Consider the following 15,070-nt stretch of genomic DNA (forward strand, 5'->3'; position numbering starts at 1 on the left):
TGCCGAATATTACTTGGAATGTGAATTGGAACGAAATCGCTAATTCCTAAGACCATTTTACAATTCTGTCCCAAGTTAGAAGTAGAGCCAATATTGTCAGATGTCGATAGTCCATATCTCGAAAACTATAAGAGATAGTGCAATTTGGCAATCGGCAATGTAATTAGCATGTCGAATATTACTCGGAATGTGAATTGGAACGAAATCGCTAATTCATAAGACCATTTTACATTTTTGACCCAAGTTAGAAACAGATTCAAAGGTGCAAAATTTCGTTTGCACATATCTCGGAGACTATAAGAGATAATGCAATTTGGCAATCGGCAACGTAATTAGCATGCCGAATATTACTTGGAATGTGAATTGGAACGAAATCGCTAATTCATAAGACCATTTTACAATTTTGGCCCAAGTTAGAAGCAGAGCCAATATTGTAAGATGTCGATAGTCCATATCTTGGAAACTATAGGAGATAATGCAATTTGGCAATCGGCAATGTAACTAGCATGCCGAATATTACTTGGAATGTGAATTGGAACGAAATCGCTAATTCATAAGACCATTTTACAATGTTGGCCCAAGTTAGAAACACAGCCAATATTGTAAGATGCCGATAATCCATATCTCGTAAACTATATGAGATAATGCAATTTGGCGATCGGCAATGTAATTAGCATGCCGAATATTACTCGGAATGTGAATTGGAGCAAAATCGCTAATTCATAAGACCATTTTACAATTTTGACCCAAGTTAGAAACAGACACTAAGGTGTAAAATTTCGATTGCCCATATCTAGGAAACTATAAGAGATAATGCAATTTGGCAATCGGCAACGTAATTAGCATGCCGAATATTACTTGGAATGTGAATTGGAACGAAATCACTAATTCATAAGACCATTTAACCCTTTTGACCCCAGTTAGAAACAGACACTAAGGTGTAAAATTTCGATTGCCCATATCTCGGAAACTATAAGAGATAATGCAATTTGGCAATCGGCAACGTAATTAGCATGCCGAATATTACTTGGAATGTGAATTGGAACGAAATCGCTAATTCATAAGGCCATTTTACAATTTTGGTCCAAGATAGAAGCAGAGCCAATATTGTAAGATGTCGATAGTACATATCTCGGAAACTAAACGAGATAATGCGAGTTGGCCATCGGCAACGTAATTAGCATGCCAAATATTACTTGGAATGTGAATTGGACCGAAATCGCTAATCCAAAAGACCATTTTACAATTCTGGCCCAAGTTAGAAGAAGAGCCAATATTGTAAGATGTCGATAGTCCATATCTCGGAAACTATAAGGGATAATGCAATTTGGCAATCGGCAACGTAATTAGCATGCCGAATATTACTTGGAATGTGAATTGGAACGAAATCGCTAATTCATAAGGCCATTTTACAATTCTGGCACAAGTTAGAAGCAGAGCCAATATTGTAAGATGTCGATAGCCCATATCTCGGAAACTATAAAAGATAATGCAATTTGGCAATCGGCAACGTAATTAGCAATGCCGAATATTACTTTGAATGTGAATTGGAACGAAATCGCTAATTCATAAGACCATTTTACAATTTTGGCCCAAGTTAGAAGCACAGCCAATATTGTAAGATGTCCATAGTCCATATCTCGGAAACTATATGAGATAATGCAATTTGGCAATCGGCAACGTAATTAGCATGCCGAATATTACTTGGAATGTGAATTGGAACGAAATCGCTAATTCATAAGACCATTTTACAATTTTGGCCCAAATTAGAAGCAGAGCCATTATTGTAAGATGTCTATAGTCCATATCTCCGAAACTATAAGAGATAATGCAACTTGACAATCGGCAATGTAATTAGCATGCCGAATATTACTTGGAATGTGAATTGGAGCGCAATCGCTTATTCATAAGACCATTTTACAATTTTGACCCAAGTTAGAAACTGACTCTAAGGTGTAAAATTTCGATTGCCCATATCTCGGAAACTATAAGAGATAATGCAATTTGGCAATCGGCAACGTAATTAGCATGCCGAATATTACTTGGAATGTGAATTGGAGCAAAATCGCTAATTCATAAGACCATTTTACAATTTTTACCCAAGTTAGAAACAGACACTAAGGTGTAAAATTTCAATTGCCCATATCTCGGAAACTATAAGAGGTAATGCAATTTGGCAATCGGCAACGTAATTATCATGCCGAATATTACTTGGAATGTGAATTGGAACGAAATCGCTAATTCATAAGACCATTTTACAATTTTGACCCAAGTTAGAAACGGACCCTAAGGTGTAAAATTTCGATTGCGCATATCTCAGAAACTATAAGAGGTAATGCAATTTGGCAATCGGCAACGTAATTAGCATGCCGAATATTACTTGGAATGTGAATTGAAACGAAATCGCTAATTCATAAGACCATTTTACAATTCTGGCCCAAGTTAGAAGCACAGCCAATATTGTAAGATGTCGATAGTCCATATCTCGGAAACTATATGAGATAATGCAATTTGGAAATCGGCAACGTAATTAGCATGCCGAATATTACTCGGAATGTGAATTGGAACGAAATCGCCAATTCATAAGACCATTTTACAATTCTGGCCCAAGTTAGAAGCAGAGCCAATATTGTAAGATGTCGATAGCCCATATCTCGGAAACTACAAAAGATAATGCAATTTGGCAATCGGCGACGTAATTAGCATGCCAAATATTACTCGGAACGTGAATTGGAGCAAAATCGCTAATTCATAAGTCCATTTTACAATTTTGGCCCAAGTTAGAAGCACAGCCAATATTGTAAGATGTCGATAGTCCATATCTCGGAAACTATATGAGATAATGCAATTTGGCAATCGGCAACGTAATTAGCATGCCGAATATTATTCGGAATGTGAATTGGAACGAAATCGCTAATTCATAAGACCATTTTACAATTCTGGCCCAAGTTAGATGCAGAGCCAATATTGTAAGATGTCTATAGTCCATATCTCCGAAACTATAAAAGATAATGCAACTTGGCAATCGGCAATGTAATTAGCATGCCGAATATTACTTGGAATGTGAATTGGAGCGAAATCGCTAATTCATAAGACCATTTTACAATTTTGACCCAAGTTAGAAACAGACTCTAAGGTGTAAAATTTCGATTGCCCATATCTCGGATACTATAAGAGATAATGCAATTTGGCAGTCGGCAACGTAATTAGCATGCCGAATATTACTTGGAATGTGAATTGGTACGAAATCGCTAATTCATAAGACCATTTTACAATTCTGGCACAAGTTAGAAGCAGAGCCAATATTGTAAGCTGTCGATAGCCCATATCTCCGAAACTATAAAAGATAATGCAATATGGCAATCGGCAACGTAATTAGCATGCCGAATATTACTCGGAATGTGAATTGGAGCAAAATCGCTAATTCATAAGAAAATTTTACAATTTTGACCCAAGTTAGAAACGGACCCTAAGGTGTAAAATTTCGATTGCGCATATCTCAGAAACTATAAGAGATAATGCAATTTGGCAATCGCCAATGTAATTAGCATGCCGAATATTACTTGGAATGTGAATTGGAACGAAATCACTAATTCATAAGACCATTTTACAATTTTGGCCCAAGTTAGAAGCAGAGCCAATATTGTAAGATGTCGATAGTCCATATCTCGGAAACTATAAGGGATAATGCAATTTGGCAATCGGCAACGTAATTAGCATGCCGAATATTACTTGGAATGTGAATTGGAACGAAATCGCTAATTCATAAGGCCATTTTACAATTCTGGCACAAGTTAGAAGCAGAGCCAATATTGTAAGATGTCGATAGCCCATATCTCGGAAACTATAAAAGATAATGCAATTTGGCAATCGGCAACGTAATTAGCAATGCCGAATATTACTTTGAATGTGAATTGGAACGAAATCGCTAATTCATAAGACCATTTTACAATTTTGGCCCAAGTTAGAAGCACAGCCAATATTGTAAGATGTCGATAGTCCATATCTCGGAAACTATAAAAGATAATGAAATTTGGCAATCGGCAATGTAATTAGCATGCCAAATATTACTCGGAATGTGAATTGAAGCAAAATCGCTAATTCATAAGTCCATTTTACAATTTTGACCCAAGTTAGAAGCACAGCCAATATTGTAAGATGTCGATAGTCCATATCTCGGAAACTATATGAGATAATGCAATTTGGCAATCGGCAACGTAATTAGCATGCCGAATATTACTTGGAATGTGAATTGGAACGAAATCGCTAATTCATAAGACCATTTTACAATTTTGGCCCAAGTTAGAAGCACAGCCAATATTGTAAGATGTCGATAGTCCATATCTCGGAAACTATATGAGATAATGCAATTTGGCAATCGGCAACGTAATTAGCATGCCGAATATTACTTGGAATGTGAATTGGAGCGCAATCGCTTATTCATAAGACCATTTTACAATTTTGACCCAAGTTAGAAACTGACTCTAAGGTGTAAAATTTCGATTGCCCATATCTCGGAAACTATAAGAGATAATCCAATTTGGCAATCGGCAACGTAATTAGCATGCCGAATATTACTTGGAATGTGAATTGGAGTAAAATCGCTAATTCATAAGACCATTTTACAATTTTGACCCAAGTTAGAAACAGACACTAAGGTGTAAAATTTCAATTGCCCATATCTCGGAAATAATAAGAGGTAATGCAATTTGGCAATCGGCAACGTAATTATCATGCCGAATATTACTTGGAATGTGAATTGGAACGAAATCGCTAATTCATAAGACCATTTTACAATTTTGACCCAAGTTAGAAACGGACCCTAAGGTGTAAAATTTCGATTGCGCATATCTCAGAAACTATAAGAGGTAATGCAATTTGGCAATCGGCAACGTAATTAGCATGCCGAATATTACTTGGAATGTGAATTGAAACGAAATCGCTAATTCATAAGACCATTTTACAATTCTGGCACAAGTTAGAAGCAGAGCCAATATTGTAAGATGTCGATAGCCCATATCTCGGAAACTACAAAAGATAATGCAATTTGGCAATCGGCAACGTATTTAGCATGCCAAATATTACTCGGAACGTGAATTGGAGCAAAATCGCTAATTCATAAGTCCATTTTACAATTTTGGCCCAAGTTAGAAGCACAGCCAATATTGTAAGATGTCGATAGTCCATATCTCGGAAACTATATGAGATAATGCAATTTGGCAATCGGCAACGTAATTAGCATGCCGAATATTACTTGGAATGTGAATTGGAACGAAATCGCTAATTCATAAGACCATTTTACAATTCTGGCCCAAGTTAGAAGCAGAGCCAATATTGTAAGATGTCTATAGTCCATATCTCCGAAACTATAAGAGATAATGCAACTTGGCAATCGGCAATGTAATTAGCATGCCGAATATTACTTGGAATGTGAATTGGAGCGAAATCGCTAATTCATAAGACCATTTTACAATTTTGACCCAAGTTAGAAACAGACTCTAAGGTGTAAAATTTCGATTGCCCATATCTCGGATATTATAAGGGATAATGCAATTTGGCAGTCGGCAACGTAATTAGCATGCCGAATATTACTTGGAAAGTGAATTGGTACGAAATCGCTAATTCATAAGACCATTTTACAATTCTGGCACAAGTTAGAAGCATAGCCAATATTGTAAGCTGACGATAGCCCATATCTCCGAAACTATAAAAGATAATGCAATATGGCAATCGGCAACGTAATTAGCATGCCGAATATTACTCGGAATGTGAATTGGAGCAAAATCGCTAATTCATAAGACCATTTTACAATTTTGACCCAAGTTAGAAACGGACCCTAAGGTGTAAAATTTCGATTGCGCATATCTCAGGAACTATAAGAGATAATGCAATTTGGCAATCGCCAATGTAATTAGCATGCCGAATATTACTTGGAATGTGAATTGGAACGAAATCACTAATTCATAAGACCATTTTACAATTTTGGCCCAAGTTAGAAGCAGAGCCAATATTGTAAGATGTCGATAGTCCATATTTCGGAAACTATAAGAGATAATGCAATTTGGCAACAGGCAACGTAATTAGCATGCCGAATATTTCTTTGAATGTGAATTGGAACGAAATCGCTAATTCATAAGAGCATTTTACAATTTTGGCCCAAGTTAGAAGCAGAGCCAATATTGTAAGATGTCGATAGACCATATCTTGGAAACTATAGGAGGTAATGCAATTTGGCAATCGGCAACGTAATTAGCATGCCGAATATTACTTGGAATGTGATTTGGAACGAAATCGCTAATTCATAAGACCATTTTACAATTTTGGCCCAAGTTAGAAGCAGAGCCAATATTGTAAGATGTCGATAGTCCATATCTTGGAAACTATAGGATATAATGCAATTTGGCAATCGGCAATATAATTAGCATGCCGAATATTACTCGGAATGTGAATTGGAGCAAAATCGCTAATTCATAAGACCATTTTACAATTTTGACCCAAGTTAGAAACAGACACTAAGGTGTAAAATTTCAATTGCCCATATCTCGGAAACTATAAGAGATAATGCAATTTGGTAATCGGCAATGTAATTAGCATGCCGAATATTACTTGGAATGTGAATTGGAACGAAATCACTAATTCATAAGACCATTTAACAATTTTGACCCCAGTTAGAAACAGACACTAAGGTGTAAAATTTCGATTGCCCATATCTCCGAAACTATAAGAGATGATGCAATTTGGCTATCGGCAACGTAAGTAGCATGCCGAATATTACTTGGAATGTGAATTGGAACGAAATCGCTAATTCATAAGGCCATTTTACAATTTTGGTCCAAGTTAGAAGCAGAGCCAATATTGTAAGATGTCGATAGTCCATATCTCGGAAACTATAAGAGATAATGCATTTTGGCAATCGGCAATGTAATTAGCATGCCGAATATTACTTGGAATGTGAATTGGACCGAAATCGCTAATCCAAAAGACCATTTTACAATTCTGGCCCAAGTTAGAAGAAGAGCCAATATAGTAAGATGTCGATAGTCCATATCTCAGAAACTATAAGAGATAATGCAATTTGGCAATCGGCAATGTAATTAGCATGCCGAATATTACTTGGAATGTGAATTGGAGCGAAATCGCAAATTCATAAGACCATTTTACAATTTTGACCCAAGTTAGAAACAGACACTAAGGTGTAAAATTTCGATTGCCCATATCTCCGAAACTATAAGAGATGATGCAATTTGGCAATCGGCAACGTAAGTAGCATGCCGAATATTACTTGGAATGTGAATTGGAACGAAATCGCTAATTCATAAAACCATTTTACTATTCTGGCCCAAGTTAGAAGCAGAGCTAATATTGTCAGATGTCGATAGTCCATATCTCGGAAACTATAAGGGATAATGCAATTTGGCAATCGGCAATGTAATTAGCATGCCGAATATTACTTGGAATGTGAATTGGAGCGAAATCGCTAATTCGTAAGACCATTTTACAATTTTGACCCAAGTTAGAAGCAGAGCCAATATTGTAAGATGTCGATAGCCCATATCTCGGAAACTATAAAAGATAATGCAATTTGGCAATCGGCAACGTAATTATCATGCCAAATATTACTCGGAATGTGAATTGGAGCAAAATCGCTAATTCATAAGACCATTTAACAATTTTGACCCAAGTTAGAAACAGACACTAAGGTGTAAAATTTCGATTGCCCATATCTCGGAAACTATAAGAGATAATACAATTTGGCAATCGGCAACGTAATTAGCATGCCGAATGTTACTTGGAATGTGAAATGGAACGAAATCGCTAATCCATAAGACCATTTTACATTTTTGACCCAAGTTAGAAACAGATTCTAAGGTGTAAAATTTCGATTGCCCATATCTCGGAAACTATAAGGGATAATGCAATTTGGCAATCGGAGACGTAATTAGCATGCCGAATATTACTTGGAATGTGTATTGGAACGAAATCGCTAATTCATAACACCATTTTACAATTCTGGCCCAAGTTAGAAACAGACACTAAGGTGTAAAATTTCGATTGCCCATATCTCGGAAACTATAAGAGATAATACAATTTGGCAATCGGCAACGTAATTAGCATGCCGAATGTTACTTGGAATGTGAAATGGAACGAAATCGCTAATCCATAAGACCATTTTACATTTTTGACCCAAGTTAGAAACAGATTCTAAGGTGTAAAATTTCGATTGCTCATATCTCGGAAACTATAAGGGATAATGCAATTTGGCAATCGGAGACGTAATTAGCATGCCGAATATTACTTGGAATGTGTATTGGAACGAAATCGCTAATTCATAACACCATTTTACAATTCTGGCCCAAGTTAGAAGCAGAGCCAATATTGTCAGATGTCGATAGTCCATATCTCGGAAACTATAAAAGATAATGCAATTTGGCAATCGGCAACGTAATTAGCATGCCGAGTATTACTTGGAATGTGAATTTTAACGAAATCGCTGATTCATAAGACCATTTTACAATTTTAACCAAAGTTAGAAGCAGAGCCAATATTGTAAGATGTCGATAGTCCATATCTTGGAAACTATAAGAGATAATGCAATTTGGCAACCGGCAACGTAATTAGCATGCCGAATATTACTTGGAATGTGAATTTGAACGAAATCGCTAATTCATAAGACCATTTTACAATTTTAACCCAAGCTAGAAGCAGAGCCAATATTGTAAAATGTCGATAGTCCATATCTCGGAAACCATAAGAGATAATGCAATTCGGCAATCGTCACCGTAATTAGCATGACGAATATTACTTGGAATGTGAATTGGAACGAAATCGCTAATTCCTAAGACCATTTTACAATTCTGTCCCAAGTTAGAAGTAGAGCCAATATTGTCAGATGTCGATAGTCCATATCTCGGAAACTATAAGAGATAATGCAATTTGGCAGACGGCAATGTAATTAGCATGTCGAATATTACTTGGAATGTGAATTGGAATGAAATCGCTAATTCATAAGACCATTTTACATTTTTGACCCAAGTTAGAAACAGATTCAAAGGTGTAAAATTTCGTTTGCACATATCTCGGAAACTATAAGAGATAATGCAATTTGGCAATCGGCAACGTAATTAGCATGCCGAATATTACTTGGAATGTGAATTGGAACGAAATCGCTAATTCATAAGACCATATTACATTTTTGACCCAAGTTAGAAACAGATTCAAAGCTGTAAAATTTCGTTTGCACATATCTCGGAAACTATAAGAGATAATGCAATTTGGCAGACGGCAATGTAATTAGCATGTCGAATATTACTTGGAATGTGAATTTGAACGAAATCGCTGATTCATAAGACCATTTTACAATTTTGACCCAAGTTAGAAACAGACTCTAAGGTGTAAAATTTCGATTCCCCATATCTCGAAAACTATAAGGGATAATGCAATTTGGCAATCGGCAACGTAATTAGCATGCCGAATATTACTTGGAATATGAATTTTAACGAAATCGCTGATTCATAAGATCATTTTACAATTTTAACCCAAGTTAGAAGCAGAGCCAATATTGTAAAATGTCGATAGTCCATATCTCGGAAACCATAAGAGATAATGCAATTCGGCAATCGTCACCGTAATTAGCATGCCGAATATTACTTGGAATGTGAATTTTAACGAAATCGCTGATTCATAAGACCATTTTACAATTTTAACCCAAGTTAGAAGCAGAGCCAATATTGTAAGATGTCGATAGTCCATATCTTGGAAACTATAAGAGATAATGCAATTTGGCAACCGGCAACGTAATTAGCATGCCGAATATTACTTGGAATGTGAATTTTAACGAAATCGCTGATTCATAAGACCATTTTACAATTTTAACCCAAGTTAGAAGCAGAGCCAATATTGTAAAATGTCGATAGTCCATATCTCGGAAACCATAAGAGATAATGCAATTCGGCAATCGTCACCGTAATTAGCATGCCGAATATTACTTGGATTGTGAATTTGAACGAAATCGCTGATTCATAAGACCATTTTACAATTTTGACCCAAGTTAGAAACAGACTCTAAGGTGTAAAATTTCGATTCCCCATATCTCGAAAACTATAAGGGATAATGCAATTTAGCAATCGGCAACGTAATTAGCATGCCGAATATTACTTGGAATGTGAATTTTAACGAAATCGCTGATTCATAAGACCATTTTACAATTTTAACCCAAGTTAGAAGCAGAGCCAATATTGTAAAATGTCGATGGTCCATATCTCGGAAACCATAAGAGATAATGCAATTCGGCAATCGTCACCGTAATTAGCATGACGAATATTACTTGGAATGTGAATTGGAACGAAATCGCTAATTCATAAGACCATTTTACAATTTTAACCCAAGTGAGAAGCAGAGCCAATATTGCAAAATGTCGATAGTCCATATCTCGGAAACTATAAGAGATAATGCAATTCGGCAATCGTCACCGTAATTAGCATGACGAATATTACTTGGAATGTGAATTGGAACGAAATCGCTAATTCCTAAGACCATTTTACAATTCTGGCCCAAGTTAGAAGCAGAGCCATTATTGTAAGATGTCTATAGTCCATATCTCCGAAACTATAAGAGATAATGCAACTTGGCAATCGGCAATGTAATTAGCATGCCGAATATTACTTGGAATGTGAATTGGAGCGAAATCGCTTATTCATAAGACCATTTTACAATTTTGACCCAAGTTAGAAACTGACTCTAAATTGTAAAATCTCGATTGCCCATATCTCGGAAACTATAAGAGATAATGCAATTTGGCAATCGGCAACGTAATTAGCATGCCGAATATTACTTGGAATGTGAATTGGAGTAGAATCGCTAATTGATAAGACCATTTTACAATTTTGACCCAAGTTAGAAACAGACACTAAGGCGTAAAATTTCAATTGCCCATATCTCGGAAACTATAAGAGGTAATGCAATTTGGCAATCGGCAACGTAATTATCATGCCGAATATTACTTGGAATGTGAATTGGAACGAAATCGCTAATTCATAAGACCATTTTACAATTTTGACCCAAGTTAGAAACGGACCCTAAGGTGTAAAATTTCGATTGCGCATATCTCAGAAACTATAAGAGGTAATGCAATTTGGCAATCGGCAACGTAATTAGCATGCCGAATATTACTTGGAATGTGAATTGAAACGAAATCTCTAATTCATAAGACCATTTTACAATTCTGGCACAAGTTAGAAGCAGAGCCAATATTGTAAGATGTCGATAGCCCATATCTCGGAAACTACAAAAGATAATGCAATTTGGCAATCGGCAACGTAATTAGCATGCCAAATATTACTCGGAACGTGAATTGGAGCAAAATCGCTAATTCATAAGTCCATTTTACAATTTTGGCCCAAGTTAGAAGCACAGCCAATATTGTAAGATGTCGATAGTCCATATCTCGGAAACTATATGAGATAATGCAATTTGGCAATCGGCAACGTAATTAGCATGCCGAATATTACTTGGAATGTGAATTGGAACGAAATCGCTAATTCATAAGACCATTTTACAATTCTGGCCCAAGTTAGAAGCAGAGCCAATATTGTAAGATGTCTATAGTCCATATCTCCGAAACTATAAGAGATAATGCAACTTGGCAATCGGCAATGCAATTAGCATGCCGAATATTACTTGGAATGTGAATTGGAGCGAAATCGCTAATTCATAAGACCATTTTACAATTTTGACCCAAGTTAGAAACAGACTCTAAGGTGTAAAATTTCGATTGCCCATATCTCGGGTACTATAAGAGATAATGCAATTTGGCAGTCGGCAACGTAATTAGCATGCCGAATATTACTTGGAATGTGAATTTTAACGAAATCGCTGATTCATAAGACCATTTTACAATTTTAACCCAAGTTAGAAGCAGAGCCAATATTGTAAAATGTCGATAGTCCATATCTCGGAAACCATAAGAGATAATGCAATTCGGCAATCGTCACCGTAATTAGCATGACGAATATTACTTGGAATGTGAATTGGAACGAAATCGCTAATTCATAAGACCATTTTACAATTTTAACCCAAGTTAGAAGCAGAGCCAATATTGCAAAACGTCGATAGTCCATATATCGGAAACTATAAGAGATAATGCAATTCGGCAATCGTCACCGTAATTAGCATGCCGAATATTACTTGGAATGTAAATTGGAACGAAATCACTAATTCATAAGACCATTTAACAATTTTGACCCCAGTTAGAAGCAGACACTAAGGTGTAAAATTTCGATTGCCCATATCTCGGAAACTATAAGAGATAATGCAATTTGGCAATCGGCAACGTAATTAGCATGCCGAATATTACTTGGAATGTGAATTGGAACGAAATCGCTAATTCATAAGGCCATTTTACAATTTTGGTCCAAGTTAGAAGCAGAGCCAATATTGTAAGATGTCGATAGTACATATCTCGGAAACTAAACGAGATAATGCGAGTTGGCCATCGGCAACGTAATTAGCATGCCAAATATTACTTGGAATGTGAATTGGACCGAAATCGCTAATCCAAAAGACCATTTTACAATTCTGGCCCAAGTTAGAAGCAGAGCCAATATTGTAAGATGTCGATAGCCCATATCTCGGAAACTATAAAAGATAATGCAATTTGGCAATCGGCAACGTAATTAGCATGCCGAATATTACTTGGAATGTGAATAGGAGCGAAATCGCTAATTCATAAGACCATTTTACAATTTTGACCCAAGTTAGAAACAGACTCTAAGGTGTAAAATTTCGATTGCCCATATCTCGGAAACTATAAGAGGTAATGCAATTTGGCAATCGGCAACGTAATTATCATGCCGAATATTACTTGGAATGTGAATTGGAACGAAATCGCTAATTCATAAGACCATTTTACAATTTTGACCCAAGTTAGAAACAGACACTAAGGTGTAAAATTTCAATTGCCCATATCTCGGAAACTATAAGAGGTAATGCAATTTGGCAATCGGCAACGTAATTATCATGCCGAATATTACTTGGAATGTGAATTGGAACGAAATCGCTAATTCATAAGACCATTTTACAATTTTGACCCAAGTTAGAAACGGACCCTAAGGTGTAAAATTTCGATTGCGCATATCTCAGAAACTATAAGAGGTAATGCAATTTGGCAATCGGCAACGTAATTAGCATGCCGAATATTACTTGGAATGTGAATTGAAACGAAATCTCTAATTCATAAGACCATTTTACAATTCTGGCACAAGTTAGAAGCAGAGCCAATATTGTAAGATGTCGATAGCCCATATCTCGGAAACTACAAAAGATAATGCAATTTGGCAATCGGCAACGTAATTAGCATGCCAAATATTACTCGGAACGTGAATTGGAGCAAAATCGCTAATTCATAAGTCCATTTTACAATTTTGGCCCAAGTTAGAAGCACAGCCAATATTGTAAGATGTCGATAGTCCATATCTCGGAAACTATATGAGATAATGCAATTTGGCAATCGGCAACGTAATTAGCATGCCGAATATTACTTGGAATGTGAATTGGAACGAAATCGCTAATTCATAAGACCATTTTACAATTCTGGCCCAAGTTAGAAGCAGAGCCAATATTGTAAGATGTCTATAGTCCATATCTCCGAAACTATAAGAGATAATGCAACTTGGCAATCGGCAATGTAATTAGCATGCCGAATATTACTTGGAATGTGAATTGGAGCGAAATCGCTAATTCATAAGACCATTTTACAATTTTGACCCAAGTTAGAAACAGACTCTAAGGTGTAAAATTTCGATTGCCCATATCTCGGATACTATAAGAGATAATGCAATTTGGCAGTCGGCAACGTAATTAGCATGCCGAATATTACTTTGAATGTGAATTTTAACGAAATCGCTGATTCATAAGACCATTTTACAATTTTAACCCAAGTTAGAAGCAGAGCCAATATTGTAAAATGTCGATAGTCCATATCTCGGAAACCATAAGAGATAATGCAATTCGGCAATCGTCACCGTAATTAGCATGACGAATATTACTTGGAATGTGAATTGGAACGAAATCGTTAATTCATAAGACCATTTTACAATTTTAACCCAAGTTAGAAGCAGAGCCAATATTGCAAAATGTCGATAGTCCATATCTCGGAAACTATAAGAGATAATGCAATTTGGCAATCGTCACCGTAATTAGCATGACGAATATTACTTGGAATGTAAATTGGAACGAAATCACTAATTCATAAGACCATTTTACAATTCTGGCCCAAGTTAGAAGCAGAGCTAATATTGTCAGATGTCGATAGTCCATATCTCGGAAACTATAAAAGATAATGCAATTTGGCAATCGGCAACGTAATTAGCATGCCGAATATTACTTGGAATGTGAATTGGAACGAAATCGCTAATTCATAAGGCCATTTTACAATTTTGGTCCAAGTTAGAAGCAGAGCCAATATTGCAAAATGTCGATAGTACATATCTCGGAAACTAAACGAGATAATGCGAGTTGGCCATCGGCAACGTAATTAGCATGCCAAATATTACTTGGAATGTGAATTGGAGCGAAATCGCTAATCCAAAAGACCATTTTACAATTCTGGCCCAAGTTAGAAGAAGAGCCAATATTGTAAGATGTCGATAGTACATATCTCGGAAACTAAACGAGATAATGCGAGTTGGCCATCGGCAACGTAATTAGCATGCCAAATATTACTTGGAATGTGAATTGGAACGAAATCACTAATTCATAAGACCATTTTACAATTCTGGCCCAAGTTAGAAGCAGAGCTAATATTGTCAGATGTCGATAGTCCATATCTCGGAAACTATAAAAGATAATGCAATTTGGCAATCGGCAACGTAATTAGCATGCCGAATATTACTTGGAATGTGAATTGGAACGAAATCGCTAATTCATAAGGCCATTTTACAATTTTGGTCCAAGTTAGAAGCAGAGCCAATATTGTAAGATGTCGATAGTACATATCTCGGAAACTAAACGAGATAATGCGAGTTGGCAATCGGCAACGTAATTAGCATGCCGAATATTACTTGGAATGTGAATA

This window comes from Rhynchophorus ferrugineus, unplaced genomic scaffold, assembly GCF_030347505.1.
Source record: "Rhynchophorus ferrugineus isolate W39M unplaced genomic scaffold, kcgeb_rfMv2 rfM7, whole genome shotgun sequence".
NCBI lineage: Eukaryota > Metazoa > Arthropoda > Insecta > Coleoptera > Curculionidae > Rhynchophorus > Rhynchophorus ferrugineus.